Here is a 16,126-nt window from a genome sequence, read left to right on the forward strand (position 1 = left end):
AACTTCACACCTTAATATTAGTTTACAATGTTTATTCTGTTACAAATTTAAATTGTGTGTAATAGTGGTGAAGAAGAATAAATTTAATTTATCGTTTTAATAATTATTTTATTATTAATAAGTACATTGTTATTATTTTATTTTACACGCAACACTTATTTTAGTGGTGGCTTTCTTTTTATATTTTAGTATCTGTTCTATCACGGTTACGTGTAAAAAATATTTTAATATTTTTCTATATTCTGTTGATCTGTCAAATGTACAGATTATCTCACTAACGCTATGAAGGACGATGTATACACAAAGGACCTTTTTATTCTTAACGTAGATACTCGGTAGCCTGATGTGTCAATGATAGACTTGTCTTAATCGTCTCACATTTCATGAGTCATGTATTAGTTTATCTTAAGTCATTGGTTTCATAAACGATTTTATCATTTTTGTATTTCGACTTGGTTTCTACTTGGATAGAGAAATTATAGTCATGATTTATTTATATATTTATTGCCACCAACACTTGAACTAACTACAATGCTTCATAAATGTTTTTTCATGTGTAATGTTGAAAGTTCAATGAAGTTTAAGTGTCGTCGTGTAAGTGTGTCGTTAAAGCAGCGATCTCTGCGCGGAAACCGTTGTGCACAGGACTGATTTAAAAAAAAATGATGGGATGGAGTCACTTTTAAATTCAAAGTAAAATATTTAACCTGCTCCATATATAAAAATGAATGCACATATATAAATATATAGCTTCATATAAAAGAAACACATATACTTCTTCATCTTGGCATCTTCAAGGTAAGAATTCGCCCAATAAGGTTTCATTGTTTGATCCAATTTGGGGAATTTACAAATGCCTATAGTCTAGACATGTCTTAATATGTTATGAAAAACAAATATTATATAACTTATACCTATATAATGTTTACATAATTACATTATTTGGATAAAGTTAAAGTCTGAAATATTTTTTTAATGTGATATAATATTTTTATATAGACACTTGGTGGTAAGGCTTTGTGCAAGCCCGTCTGGGTAGGTACCACCCAGTCATCAGATATTCTAATATATATATATAGCCATAAAAACAAATCGAATATTTAATATATCTGCGCATTTTGTTCTCCTCTAGTAAAGTGCAATGTCTTGGAAACTATTTTTATTTTGGAATTTATTTCAACTTGAAAGTAGTTACTATGGCGGATTTATAAAAAATATGTATGATGTCGAATAATGTTGATTCATTAGATGTTTTTGTAAATTCTAGTACAATGTGTCAGTTCAAATGAAATTTATGTTTCAGGTAAGCTGTAAGTCCGCTAATATTGCAATGTACTGGTAAGTGTATCACCTGTAACAACATTAATCTGTAAACTGTATGTTCTAAAGCTCACCACGAAAGGATTATTTGCTCTGAGTCAATTACATATTAATAGATGGTTCTATATTAGTTCGTAGTCGATATCATAATTGTATCTCTAGATGTACGAGACGAAATAACATTAGCGAAAATATATACATACATAAAAAAACCAACCAAACATATACATACATTAATATACTTAAAAAAAAGGCTCTTAAAAAAAACTTTACTTAAAAAAAAGACTCCGAAGATCTTTGTAGTTAAGAAAAGATTCTATATTAAAATATGTTCCGAATATCGGAGTGATTATATTACCTTCCTAGCGGATGAAGAAATAAATACAAAAAAATAGTAAGTGTTATCGGAAAAGCAAAAAGAAGCTTAAATATTCCAACCCCTTTGGTTCAAGGTCAACCGCCGGCAATGTCCGCCGTCCTCGCCATTTTGTAGCACCGGTGTCTGTCGCTATGGCAACATTCTTAGCGGACCTACAAACACACTAATGCTGGAAAAGATTGTGTTCATCTATTTAATTTAAAAAATGTTCAAAGCAATCATTATGACTGTATTCAAGTAAGTTCCGAATGTGTTTTCTAAAAACGCCAAATTTTATTTAATCTAGTTTTTAACTGAGGGATACAGTACTATATCGAGATATAAATAAGATTTCATAGTTTGAAATACAAATATGTTGACCGATATTTATTTACAAGTTGTATACTGGGAAATATCATAATATTCAATGTTGTATCCCAATAATCTTGAAAAGTATTAAATGTTTTATTTGAGCTTTTTACATGATCGGCCTCATTATTTGTTAAGTAAGTAACAGTCGCTACATTTGCCATTTCTGGGTGAGGTCTCTTCCTTGTCGAGGCATTAGCATGGTTTGGAGCGTATTCCGCCATGCTACTCCGATGCAGGTTACATAATTAAATGTATAGATATAAATAATATTATATAATAATCTATAAATTCGACAGTTACGCGTCCGGATGTTTCTGATTCCATCAAGCGTAAACGACTGGACGTATTCTAATACAACTTGGTACAAAAGTCATCGAACCCGTGGCCTTTGTTAAGAGACAAGTTTTTCACAAATGCGTCAGACGATGCTAGATGCAAAAACAGTGCTTAATAAAAAACAAGGTTACCGAACAACAATAACACCAGACTACGATGTTGAAGCATCAGTTACGAATGTTTCCATTGAATTCGATATCAGCTATGTGTATAGTTGGCTTAACAATACCAATCCAATTGACGAGAATTGAAGAAAATACTAAAATATGTAATACTAGCTGATCCAGCGGATTACGCGCGCGAAATTTTGAATACATTTACGTCCGTATTCCGTTTTGCCCCATTGAGGAGTGAATGAAAAAAGGAGCCTACGTAAAAGTAGTTATAGGGACTCAACTCCGTACCAAATTAAGAGAGAACAGACAAAGTTATTTCGCTTTTTTTATTAATAAAAACGTCGTTTGACGTTTGATTATAACATGTTTCTATGCATGGAAAAGTTTCTTATAATAATTGCATTGTTGTGACTCGCCATCAAGTGAGGGTGCAGCATATCGGCTTGTAAACTATTTAACCGCCATGACTTTGATACACATAAACAGAGATAGGCCAACGTCTACCACAATTTCCTACTTACATACTAAATGTGGTTCTGCCACATTTGAATCCACCAACCCGCATTGGAGCAGCGTGGTGGAATAAGCTTCAAATCTTCTCCTCAAAGGGAGAGGAGGCCTTAGCCCTGCATTGGGAAATTTAATGTCTGTTACTGTAAGCAAGACACCTAATAATAAGTCTTTAAAAATGTTACTACATATAGATCTATTAGCAACCATTAGTAAAACAGTCAATATTTCAACAGGTCCCTTCCTGTGTTTACTTTCGCTTTTAACGGATCTCGTATTTGTCCAAACCATTCGATCACATAACAGACCAAGCCGTTCAGACCGCTCTATTTCGGTTGATTATTTAAGCTTTCAGTTTTAACACAAATATGTTTAGATTCGTATATGCAGTAAACAATTGGTAGTGTATTTAATTTCTAAGTGGACTTGAATTGTGTTATGAAAGCGCCATCATTATTAATGTTGAAGACGATCATTTTTCTTGTTATTATTAACTTTTTTACGTTCGGATATCACGTCAGAATATCATCTACAAATTTCATCTACGGTGTAGTATGTAAGTGTGTATTAGGTGTAACTTAGTATATAAGACTATATAATTCGCGACTTTATTATTAAACAGACAGTATCACCTCGATGTCCGGAAATCCATACCAACGCGTTTTTTTTTCATTTTCTGCCTCATACAATCACATTTTGGAATCAGCTTAGAATGAGGATTTTTCCGAACCGATATGACTTGTGAACCTTCAAGAAATTTGTAAAAAAATAAGGTTGAAATTAATAGGATACTTTTGCAAACTATTGTCTATGAATACAGCCTAACATTTAATATTCTCTTACAAATCAGATTTTGTATTCCTTTGATCACTGCTGTTATCCAAATAATAACAGGGATAGATCTTGAGAATTTTACATACAGAAGTTAATATTTCAAATGGGAATAATTTAGAACGGAATATTCTATTACTAAAAAAACTCGTCAATATTTCATAAATCTGTGTATACAAATAAATGGGTTGATTTTTTAAAATATATGTACATATATGTAACTAAAACTACTAACCAATATACATAAAACTTATACGAGAATATGCAGCGCGTTTCGGAAAAGGTTAAAGTATATATATATTCTTGTATAAGAAGCAACGGTTCAAAGTTTCACACGCTTTTTATTTAGACTAACGAATTGCATATTCTTATCTATAGTAATAATATTCTGTCTGTTGCTCTTTCACGGTCTAAACATTGAACTCGATCTAATGGAATGATTGGTATAAAGCAAGCTTGAACTCCAAAGAAAGACTTATTAAGCCGCAGGCGACAACTAGTGAATTAATAAAGGAAGAAATTATTTAATATAATTATCTGTATATTAATCATTAGACTTAGTAGTCTTAGCTTCTATGAACTTACTGAAAACATATGTTAGATAACTGAATTGATACTTGGCAAGCCCGTCTGGGTGTTGTCATTCATCATTTATTCTACCGCCAAGCAGCAACACTTGGTGGTATTTAAGATGATTGAAATTTCTTACGGTGCCAATGTTTATGGGCGTGTACTATATACCATCAGGTGGACTATTTGCCAGTCCCATTAATCATTTCATAATATATATATAAACGAACTACTGCTCTTCTCATCGTCGTCTTCTCTTCTCGGATAAAAATGCATAATCATCAAATTGTTTATTCAGCCGCCGTGTAGCCGTGCCACCATCACTATTCTCTTTATTATGAATATCGCGTTACGTTAGTTAAAACACCCATCAGCGTGCCCTTCACCTACTAAAATGTAAAATGTCTACGTGACGAACTACGCGTACTTTTGTAAATTGTTGTTTTTCTGGAACTTTTCGACTGTTAAATTTATAATTTTTTTATCATGTTTGCCAAAACTATGTTTTTAACTTAATATGTTATGAAAAGTATTAAAAACTAGTTGTACAACTTGTTATTTACCTGAATTTATGTATATCGTCACAAAAACTATTATTAATCTGCAAGTGTGTTTAAACAAGTTCCAAACTAAAGTTATAATAACTAAATAATTAAAGCAGTTTAAATGGTAGGAAATGAATTTTACTATGCTTTATGTAAAATCTGTCGTGAGACTGGGAACTTTGCAACAAGTTTGTGACAACTAGAGAAAATTTATCAGTAATCCTTATTGGAGTGGACGCAAGTGTGAAAATTGAAAATCATATTTTGTTCGTTACATTGCTGTTGCGCTGGATTCTAAATTGCTGGATAAACTTGTCCGTTCAGTTCGTGTACAGATTATCTTTCCATTTGAGTAATGAAGTATTAATATTGTTATACCTACTGTTGCGATTTTGATTTTAAACCACTTAAATGAAATATACTTAAAATTGTAATACTTTTAACAAGAAGAATATGAAGAATAATGAATGAATAAAAAAAAATAAAAAACTTATTTTGTCAATTCTAAGTTTCTAAAGTTCTAAAAAACTACTTTACATTAAAAATAGTCACATATTGAAAGACGACTTCGTTTGTAAGAAGCATTAAAATATACAGAATTTACTTGGTAAAAGGGCTTTGTGCAAGATCGTCAAAAAGTATTTGTTTTCCGTTTGGAAAGGTGAGTTGAGCCACTGTATTGACAGGCACAAGTGGAGTAATAATTTAGTTTCCTAGCTTAATATTTCTTACACTGTCTATGTCTATGGGTGGTGAACATTTAACGTCAGACTGCCTATCTTTATATAGAATAATTCTTAAAAAAAACTGTAAACAGAAACTGTAGAAGAAAAAGTTTCGGCTGCTGCTCCCCGTGTTACAAAATGACTAACATTTTGTATTTACACTCTTAGGAATTATTCGCCATTACCAAGTTCGCTAGGAATCCATAAATACTAATTTATTAATATTAGTTTATAATAATAATATATTCCCACAGTAGAAGTACAGTTGCTCTCGGGACTATACATAACGTAAGGCTCCGTAACCATTACACTTAGAATTAGACTTTTCGTATTATTCGGCTTGTAGAGACGTAAATAAAATGCTAAATTATGCCTTCATCTAAAAAACCTTACAGATACATAATAATTAATAACATATGTTGTAACTAAATCTGTTCTCATGTTATATGATTGTGAAGCCCTTGTACATTTTTATACAGATTGGTTAAATTTAATATTAACAGTTTATTGTACCGAATCGACGCGTACAAAAATTAAAGTAATAAGCAAACTGTTGGAAAACTTGATAAATTATAGTTATTGAACCTATTCTAGGTTAATTCAATCGTACTAGTATAGAATTTTTGCTTTCATCAAAACACTAGTTCACGTTGCGGACACGTTTACAAAATGTAGTCATACTAACGGATGTAACTTTTAAATCGGTTCTTGTTTCAAAAATAAATATTACGCTTAATTTTGTTCAATCTTCTCTAATACCCTTTATGTTTAAGTAATAACAAATTACATTTGGAAATTATAGTTTACTATTAAGCATTCATTGCAATTATAATAATATGATTCCTATCATAAATTTCTGTGTAGTATTTTCAAAATATGTAAATAATCAACAAAAAAAAAACCATTTAACTATTCAAGGATAAACTATATGCCAATTAACAATAGTTTGAACTATTACGTTAACTGCCTAATATTCATTGTTCAGCTATACGACCGTGACAAGTTTTAAAACGCACAGGAAGCTGGAAATTTTAAATAATAACTATAGAAATAATGCTTCGTTTCGAAAATTTACACGGAAACATTGTTGGAAAACAGTCGCGGAAGTTATATGTGAATGCAATCGAGACATCCTTGAAAACATGCAGCTGCATTGATGAGAGAAATAACGCAGTTCCAAATAAAAATAGCTTTATATTTATTAAACGTATAATAGAAATGTAAAGAGGCTCTACCTTTACAAGTAAAGGTATATTTTTGGAAGATTAATAAGTAACGATAATGCCAAAATACAATCTGATAATATCTGTTCGGCAATGCAAGAAACTGATTTCGAAACGAAGTCGATGGTGAATATTTTAAGTGGAAATGCAAATCCTGAAAATAATTATCTAAATCAAACTGTCCTCACCCGCAGTCTGAATTTTTAAATTGTTCGGTATAGATATTAATTTCCCTGTTCACGCTCTAGTTTGGCCTGCGTCGTTTATTATGTCATCTGCTCATCTCGCTTTTGGACGACCGTCATTTTTATATCGAGCCCTTGAGTTCCTTTTTGGGCTTAGATCGTATGTCAATAAGGTAGGTTATATGTATAGGCAAGATATCTTCAATTTCGATCGAGGAGACCTTAAACGTCTACCAATATGGAAACAATATGGAATAGGCATGTATTTTAAGCGGTGTGTTAGGTTAGTCTGAACTAGAACATAAGATGTATAAAAATAACAATGCCATATTGCATACTATTTTTTTTCATAGGTCAAGCTGATAAGTTCCAAGTAGAATATTTTAAAAAGGTTTTATTTAAAATAAAGCTCTGTGATGGTAAATTTTTGCTTATTACACATCTATGATTGAACCTTGATAAGGTTTGTTTAAAATTATCTTCTGTCTCGTCAGTCCTTTCACAATATCTTGCAATTTCGCTTGAATGCATTCTACCTCGTCTTTAATTAAGTCTTAAACATTCAGCAAAATATTTCTCGCTAAATTTTAATAATTCTATAATCTGCCTATGGCCTTGCCATGAAACGTTGAATAGTTTTTATCTCTTTTTAACAACGGAGATTTGACATTTAGAAGAAGATAAAGAATTATGCATTCACTAACTATAAAACATTTATAAGCAAGGATATGTATGTGTATTCAGTAGTACAATTTTCACCGTTTGTCAACAGTCTTCATGCGAATTATTTGAATACTTCTACTAGGTTTTTTACTCTAAGTGCTTCGTTGCGTATTTGAATAGGTATTCTACTGGTCTTAGATTTTTTTTCGTCCATTTAGATTTTGTAATGATGTTTTCCTCCTGCGGCCAGTACGAGATAAATTGCAAAAACGAGTATAGCACTTGAAAAAACCTGGTCGTGATTGAAGATTTAAATCTTATATTGACCTTTACTTATATCTTCATGTATCCACTGGCTATCACGTTTACTATCATAGGTATGCCTTTGTTCTCGTTCTTGCAATCACAAAAACACCAAACCAATTTCGAAAAATGTAGGATGAAATGTGTCACCTGTGAATCCACCGTTTATCGCAAAATTGAAGCAATATCCTTTACAATAATATTAACCAACAGTATATATTCACACTGACAATTATTACTCAGATGAATAAAGAGAACTCCCACGATAACATTAAAAACATTGGCTGATTTAGCAGATGATTCAGCAGTCCTTAAGACCTATTTTTAGATCATTTTTAACCACGTAATTATATATGAATTAAAGCAACGTTTGTTATGGTTTATATGCTTTTGTGTTGCCTTTGTTACCCTCAATTTATTTTTGAAACTCTCTGATAACCTTCTATCTTACATTTCTTTTCACTTCAGTTTAAATACAAACATTTATCTGCTAGCATCTTTGTGAACGATTACCTCACAAGGTAACTTATCACAAGCGTCTAGAACTCTAGGAAAACTTTCTGAAAAGATGCAGAACCAAACTTGGATCAATACAATACACAAAGATCTTGCAAGTCATCGAAGCAAGTTTAAAAAATTAGCACTTACTAACAATTAATTACAAAAAATATTATTATTATTTTATTTTTAAATCTTTAAAGTAAACGATATTCACTATAGTACTATAACTTTTGGGAATATATAATATTGTCGTCTATCAAAACAACAACAGCAAGTCTGTAAACAAGTTTTTATTAGTCGAACCCTTGATGAATGGTCTGGGTTTTTGTGGTCATACAAACCCGCAGTATCGAGGAATGATGAGGTAAGTGAGTACGCACGCGCTTACGTTGCACAATTTACGATGGGTACCTCTAGTCTGAGTTCAGAGTCTACTGTCTAGTAGCGTTGTAGCAAAAGACGCGCGTTTTAGACGCCGCCAGCTCCCCGCACGCTCCAAACCCGCCCCGCAGCCCCGCCGCCCTCCTCGCGCCTCCAGTTGCTCCGCAGCTGCCGCGTGTGTCCGTCGCATTTTCAATGCGACACCGCTCCTCATCTGTCATAATATGGATATATATCATATTCGCGCTCTTGTCAATATTCAGTTCTCATATTTGTGGTTTTGTGAAGTCTCCGACAAGTATAAATGGATTATATTGTAAAGTGCGATCGGAAACGATTAGAATTGTAAGGTCCGCAATGGAATTTCTAGTATGGCCAACCGCGCGCTCCGTCATGTTCGGCACATGGCTTCATAATACTGTAGTGGTGCGCAAAATACAAGTTTACTATAACGTTACACCTCAAAACAATATAAAAAAGTGAAATTCTTACGTTTATTTAATCTCCGTCTATGTTTTCGTCGCTAAGCAAAAGTGACTGCATAACTCGTACATATAAAACACGGCATGGTGTACTCGTGGCGTCCACGTTACACTATGGCGGGCTTTAGTTCAAAGTCTGCTGTGAGTATTGTATTTACGCCTCAGAACCACAATATAATATCAAACTTTGTGTGATTGTATAATAAGTTGTACGTTAAATTTGTTTATAAACATGCCCCCAGTTAAACAATTGCAAAATATTTTCATAAGGCGCTTTGCGTGTTTTAAATTAAAAGTGAGAGTGTTCATCGGATTTGTTGCAATATTTTTCCAATTGTAATTCTTCATACAAAAACGTTGCTTTGTTCAAAGTATATTCGGTCCGAGGTCACTGGCTCTACAGCAAGTTGGCTAATCGCTCAGAAACATTCAATGAATTGTTTTTTAATTCAAAACAGCTGTAATCAACGTCTACATTTGTAATACCTACACTTATTAGTTGAGCGTTCATTAGCATATTATAAATTCCCACTGCTTTTAAATCGGAAATAATACACGTCAGTCAAATGCGTAAGACACGTAAGTCTAAGTGGGATTCAATTATATTATACCTTCGTGTGTATCAATTATTCAAATGTAATATAAGTGTCGTCAATTACAATTGTAGTACTACAGAAAGGTTCACAGGCGTGGTCAACTGACCAGTCACATTCTCTCGGCGTTGACTTCCTAAAATCTAATCAGACTAATCAGGTTCCCATTGCGATTCAAGAAATAAATTCCATTATCAATTCCCAGTGCTTTATTGAAATGCCAATAATTTATGCACGTTTATTGTGAAATCTCAGTATTAATCCAATAAGTTGTTGCATTTTCTTCGTTAAAAAATTATATCTATACGTATTTTATTTATTAAAAGATATTTTTTAATACAATTTGAGCAATTAAATTAATTGAGAATGCTTATCGACAATAACATCATTCATTATCTATTGTATTTACAAATCGTACACTATATTTACATAATACAAGAACATTGTGCAGAACTAGGTCCTGTTATCTTATATTCGTTATTTTATCATACCACATAGCTCGTTATTGTAATTTGCCAAATAAACGCCCTATTTAAGTGAAAGTAACAAGAATAACCGGACACATTTTCGAAGTGTTAATTTAAAACCAAGATGCCGGGTATTAATTATCGTCTAGACTGGGTATCGTAATAATAAGTTTATAACAGTTGTCGCATTAGAGAAAGGTTATGCAACGGGAGAAAGCCACGTGGCCCAATCGTGTTTTGTGCGCATGTCAAATAGGTGAACCCGTTTTAATATGGATTACATCCTTCACGCCTCGAATTTTATAGAAATATAACTCTTTGACAATAAATAAACTAATTTATGATGGAGATATTCATACCTAATGCAATGTAAATAAAAATATTTGAATGATAACTCTATTATATTTTTTATTATCGTTCTTATCTAATATAGTGATCAAGTTTAATATTTAATTGAAACTATTTTAATAATTAACTCTAAAAGTTTACAAGTGATAGTAAAATTCGGACGCCACGTGGTGCTCCCAAGCTGTGCGCAAGTCTACGCGTCACAGCTGTGAACTAGGAAAATCGTTAACATCTACCGCATCACATGGTCTATCTTTTCACCTTCATTACAATAAAAACTGTGCTCTTAACTTATACGAATATCGAAAAAAAAATATGTATGTGATTATTTAAATAATGGAAGGTAGAATAAAAATCTAATACTTTAATCTTAGGAATGCTTTGTCCTATTTAGATATGGATAAGAAATCTAAACTTTTGTGTTTAATTTCCTTTGAAAATAATTATGATATATATAATTATATTAAATGAATTCCCATTTAGCTGTATATTTGTATCAGCTTTATTATCGTTTAAACGTGATTTATTGCCATTTACGTTATTGGGTGTATTTTTATGTCCTCCTTCCTGTTTTTTTTTTATTGTACTTTAAAGGTTTCCTGACTGACCTTTAGTGTTCACGTGAGCTCTACTAAACGTTTGCGGCGCTTTGCCAAGTCAACTTTCTCTGCCAAAGCATTTGATTCAAGAAATATTTCATTTATTTATAAATTTTATTCCTTTAGAACAACTGTCTTATAGATAGATAGATGGATAATCCAATCGGTTCTTCTCACAGAATTGAATACATCCTTCTCTTATAATTTTGTTTATAACTAAAATTAGAATTTATTGGTTTGAAGTTGTAGTCTTTTAATACTCCTAGTTCCTGGTGAATTACCGTTTTTATTTTGACAAATGTATGAGTCTTTTACTTTATAAATCAATTCTCGTGCAGTTCAATTTCTATTTTTACTTTTGCATTTATTATTGTTTAGATAGTCTTATACTGTTAATATTTATTAATAATATCGTATTCTACTATCTGAAGGTCGTACACATAGCATCTTGTTTTGTTTAATCATTCGCAGAACTTGTTTTTCGCCATTCGTAAAGTTCTACTATTATTGTCTACTTCTGGTTTTAATAATAAAGGCGAAGATTACATGAAAGGTCGATAAATTAATATATTTTTAACGATAAAAGTAAATTTCGTTGTAAATTGTGCTTAAATTTCCAAGTATTCCGTTTAATTAAACCTTTTTAATAATTTCTAACGGAAGAACAGTAAACGACAAACAACATATGTGTTGTTACAAGTGCTTTATCGTTAACGAGGTCACGTGATTTCCACGCGGATATCCGACCTTATTCCATCAACATTTAGTTGCTTGTAGAGATCATTATAAGGTCAATAAAGTAAGAATTATCTCTTTTATTATTTCTCTATCGATTTTGAAATATATCATGACTTTAATGTTTTTGATTGTATTATTTTGATGGTAATTGATTGAACGAATCGTGTATAAATTTTTATTTCGAAAGAAATATTGAAAAAGTACATTACATTATGCAAATTTGTAATTAAATTGATTCGTGTATATTGTAAGTGTTTCTTCATTCATTCATTAACAATTTAACGCGGTGTTTGATTTATTTTGTTTTATTGTAGTCGTAAATGATCATTCAAAGGTCCAAGTTGTTTGTTTGCTTATTTAGGAACGTCGTGTAACAGCAGAACTTCGTGAATACAAAGAAGGTCGGTCTTGCCGCAACGTTATGTGTGAGAACACCCATCCGTTCCTATCTGCCTTTATATAGCAAAAATTTGGAAAGCGCTCATTTGAGAAATGTTTATAAATATTTATAGAATGAATCAAGAAACAAGACTATATGCATTCTATCCGTATAATTTATTTTCAAACCTGTTGTGCAGGTAAAAGATTGGAAAGGAAATTCGAGACATGTACTTCAATAGTAATGATATATGCTTGGAGTTACATGGTCGTGATTTTCGACACGATTCATGATATCACCAAAAACAAACCTTGGCCCACTATCATCCTCGTTTTTAATGTCATGTGTTTGCTAAATTGTTTATACGATAAATCTTTTAAGTGTCCTTGTGCGCATGACATACGAGTCATACATGTCCTTTATCTAGCCACGAATCTATGAAAGGAATGTTTGCTCAGTAAAAGTCATGTGTCCGTTGATATTGCTTGAATTTCGATCTAATGTTACTTGCCAGTATCAAATGTTCTTGCACGTGTTAAAAATGAATGGGAAACTTTATATATGTTGTTATTTTATATTTAGAATGCGTTGAAATTCCACACTAGTGAAAGAGATATAATGACAATCGTGTAAAATGGTCTAACAGTTTTGAGTTACATGTATCCTAACACCACCGCAAAATACTTTGTGAAACTAAGTAGAAATTCAGTTTTTACAGCTAAACTATTGTTGTCTGACTAGATTTTCACCAGTTTATTCATTTATGCTTTGGAATGTCGGACGTAACATGAGAATAGTGAATGGCTACGTCAACGTCGCTTGCGGTCCGGTATGAGACTCGACTGTTTTATCTTTCATTATAATGTCATTTGATTGAATCATGCCATTGAAAAATCATATCCTACTACTTAGTTACGAGATAAAGGTGAATAATGATGAAGTCAACTTAAAAAGAAAGAATAAAGATCGATACTTGCTATATATAGTTCTTTTTTAAAATTTATATCTTATTATATAGTAGTAAATAATATAATAAGTATGATATGTTTTTCCGTTCAAATGCGCTGTTCAAACGAGCAGACAGCAGCGCTTAGAGAAAAAACTGTCGTAAGCCTATGGAAATATTTATGATGTAAGGAATGATATATATTCCTTACAGCGCTACTTGCTATGGGCGGTTATGACCACTTACCATCAGGTGGCCCATTTGGCCGTTACCTCATATATGACATATGCACTACCTCATCGAGATTGGGCCCTTTAGAGAAAAAACTGGCGTAACCTCATGGATGTTTTTTTCCTACAGCGAGAGATAGATAATGTCTCATATTAAAACGATTATAACCATTCAAATAAAAGTATCGAGTATTTTACTCTATATAATTACACTTAACTAGTTCACCAACATTATTTTTGGGCCCTTTATCAATTGAGCAATTGGGCAATGAGCCCCAAAAATAAGTGACCCACTTTTGAAATGTTTTTATTATAAATAATATTAAAATATTCATGGTCGTATAACGTGTCGTACGTCTGTGCCAGTTCGCAAAACATTTTGCCAATGTCAAGTCTGATGAAGCGGATACATGTATATTATAATATTCTTTAGTATTTGATTTGTGTCATAGGACTTGGTAACATTTGAAAAAAAATTTTTTTTTTTTAACAAAATTTTATGCATATGTCTCATATTTAAAAACCCAACAAAGAATCAAAATTATCAATCGATCTATCGAAATAATGGAACTCCACGTTGAAACGAAACATAATTAGACATTTACGTTACGTTTATAATTAGGTATGTTAATAACGTAGTTGTTGCTATTACGATGGCTACGTGTTTAGGCATAACGATATTTATATTTTATTAAAACATATGATACTAGCTGAACTTGCAGCTTTACTTTAACTTTACCTATAGCACCCAAACCATGACCCACTTTACCACCTCGAGGGGTGAATTAAAAAAGCCTATGTCCCGCTCCCGGGACTCCGTACCAAATTTCATCTAAATCGGATCAACAGTTTAAGCGTGAAGATATGTTTATATGATATTTTGTCTTATTTAAAGAGTTACATTTTTACAAGGCAAAAGAAACTTTTTTATATAAATTTGCTTACTTCATAAAATCGTTTATTTAAATAAAACCAATTGGACTTATATAATTCCAATAATATAAATGTATCAAATGATTGGTATAAATTAAACAATAGTTCATACTCAATATCGTTACAGATTATAAACTGATATAGCCTTTTCAAAGTATTCGATACTCTTACAAGTCCTACAATTGTCTTTGACTGCTGACTATTGAACTATTCTGCGAAGAATCAAGCGCCTGTGACCGCATTCTTTGTCGTCGACATGCGCAGAAACTGGAGCGCGCGTCCGTTAAACAACTACCAAGTCTCGCGATATTATATCTCCTACTACTTCCTGACATCCTAGTACCATAAATGAAAATTTTATTTAATGGTTTATGGTTTAATTAAAAGTATATCACTCTGTTTATCTTATCAAACTATATTCGTCATTAAGATGAATGCAATAAAGTATAAATCAACATAATATCATCAATAATAATAATTAATCAATACAGGCAAATGTCTTTCAATTGCAACGATCAAAATATTTTTATACGAATAATACATAATACGAAGCTTTACGCTCTCGTATAAAAAAAATGTTCTATATTCAAATTATATTAATTGTCCCTAGAATAGATTTCTTAATACTTTGATAATAAGACTATTATGATTTTTTTAGCTTCAATAGCCCCAATGACTTACGGGCCGCCTAGCGATGTAAAAATTCACAAATTCGATCATGACCCTTTGGACTTTTGTCGTTCCTACTCCAGGCACAAACTTAAGATTTAATCGGAGGTGTAAATATTCTTGCTATTCTTCTAAAAATAATAAAAAAAAATGTAAACACATAGTTGTTACAAGAAAGTTTTTGTAACTAATGTTAGGTTTTGGAGATAGTTTAAGTCTGTTATGAACATAATCGTAGTAACTCCATGCATTATATTGATACTTATAATAATACTGATAGAGACAAAGTTCATTACGCTATTCAAATTGTCACTTCTACACATATATTTGAATATATTTTCAAAAGTGAAAATCACCTACATAATAGACCGATTTCCCTACTCACTAAACTTACGTCAGTACTCATTACGTACAAAAATAGTTACAAACTTGTGTCAATATATTCTTATCTTGATAAAAACCAATTAGAATGTCAAATATTTCATTTCTATTAAAAAAAAATTATATCGATATCATTGGAATGCATCGTAATGATGTCTTAATATATATACATATAATTCTTCTATACGTGTGTCATTGAACTAAACGATTGGACCGATTTGTTTGTGTGTGAGTGGGTGGCTTAGATTGGACCCAGTAGGTGGCGCTGCGATCGGGTTCCAGGATGGGCTAGTTAGCTATTATAAATTGACTCTGCGATCTGACAATTAGTAACGCTATAATAATATATGCATTAGCTATCAGTCTCGTGTGAACCGCAAAGTGCAAAGGAAATAATAAGCTTTTACCCCATGATATATTTT

General features: G+C 31.9%; 1 protein-coding gene across 4 annotated transcripts in view; it reads left to right on the forward strand.

Moving 5' to 3' along the window:
• The window catches only part of LOC125071783 (myotubularin-related protein 4), a 77,434-nt gene that overhangs the window by 27,294 nt on the left and 34,014 nt on the right, over positions 1-16,126 (forward strand). For 2 of the 4 annotated variants that reach the window (XM_047682151.1, XM_047682155.1), the window contains exon 1: positions 9,096-9,284. The exons of 1 other annotated variant lie outside the window; for it this stretch is intronic. The gene's annotated coding sequence lies outside the window, so the exon portion shown is untranslated. Of the gene's footprint in view, positions 1-9,095; positions 9,290-16,126 lie in introns of those variants that run through there. One more of the 4 variants, XM_047682152.1, reaches the window with a different exon arrangement.

This window comes from Vanessa atalanta, chromosome 20, assembly GCF_905147765.1.
Source record: "Vanessa atalanta chromosome 20, ilVanAtal1.2, whole genome shotgun sequence".
Taxonomy (NCBI): Eukaryota; Metazoa; Arthropoda; class Insecta; order Lepidoptera; family Nymphalidae; genus Vanessa; species Vanessa atalanta.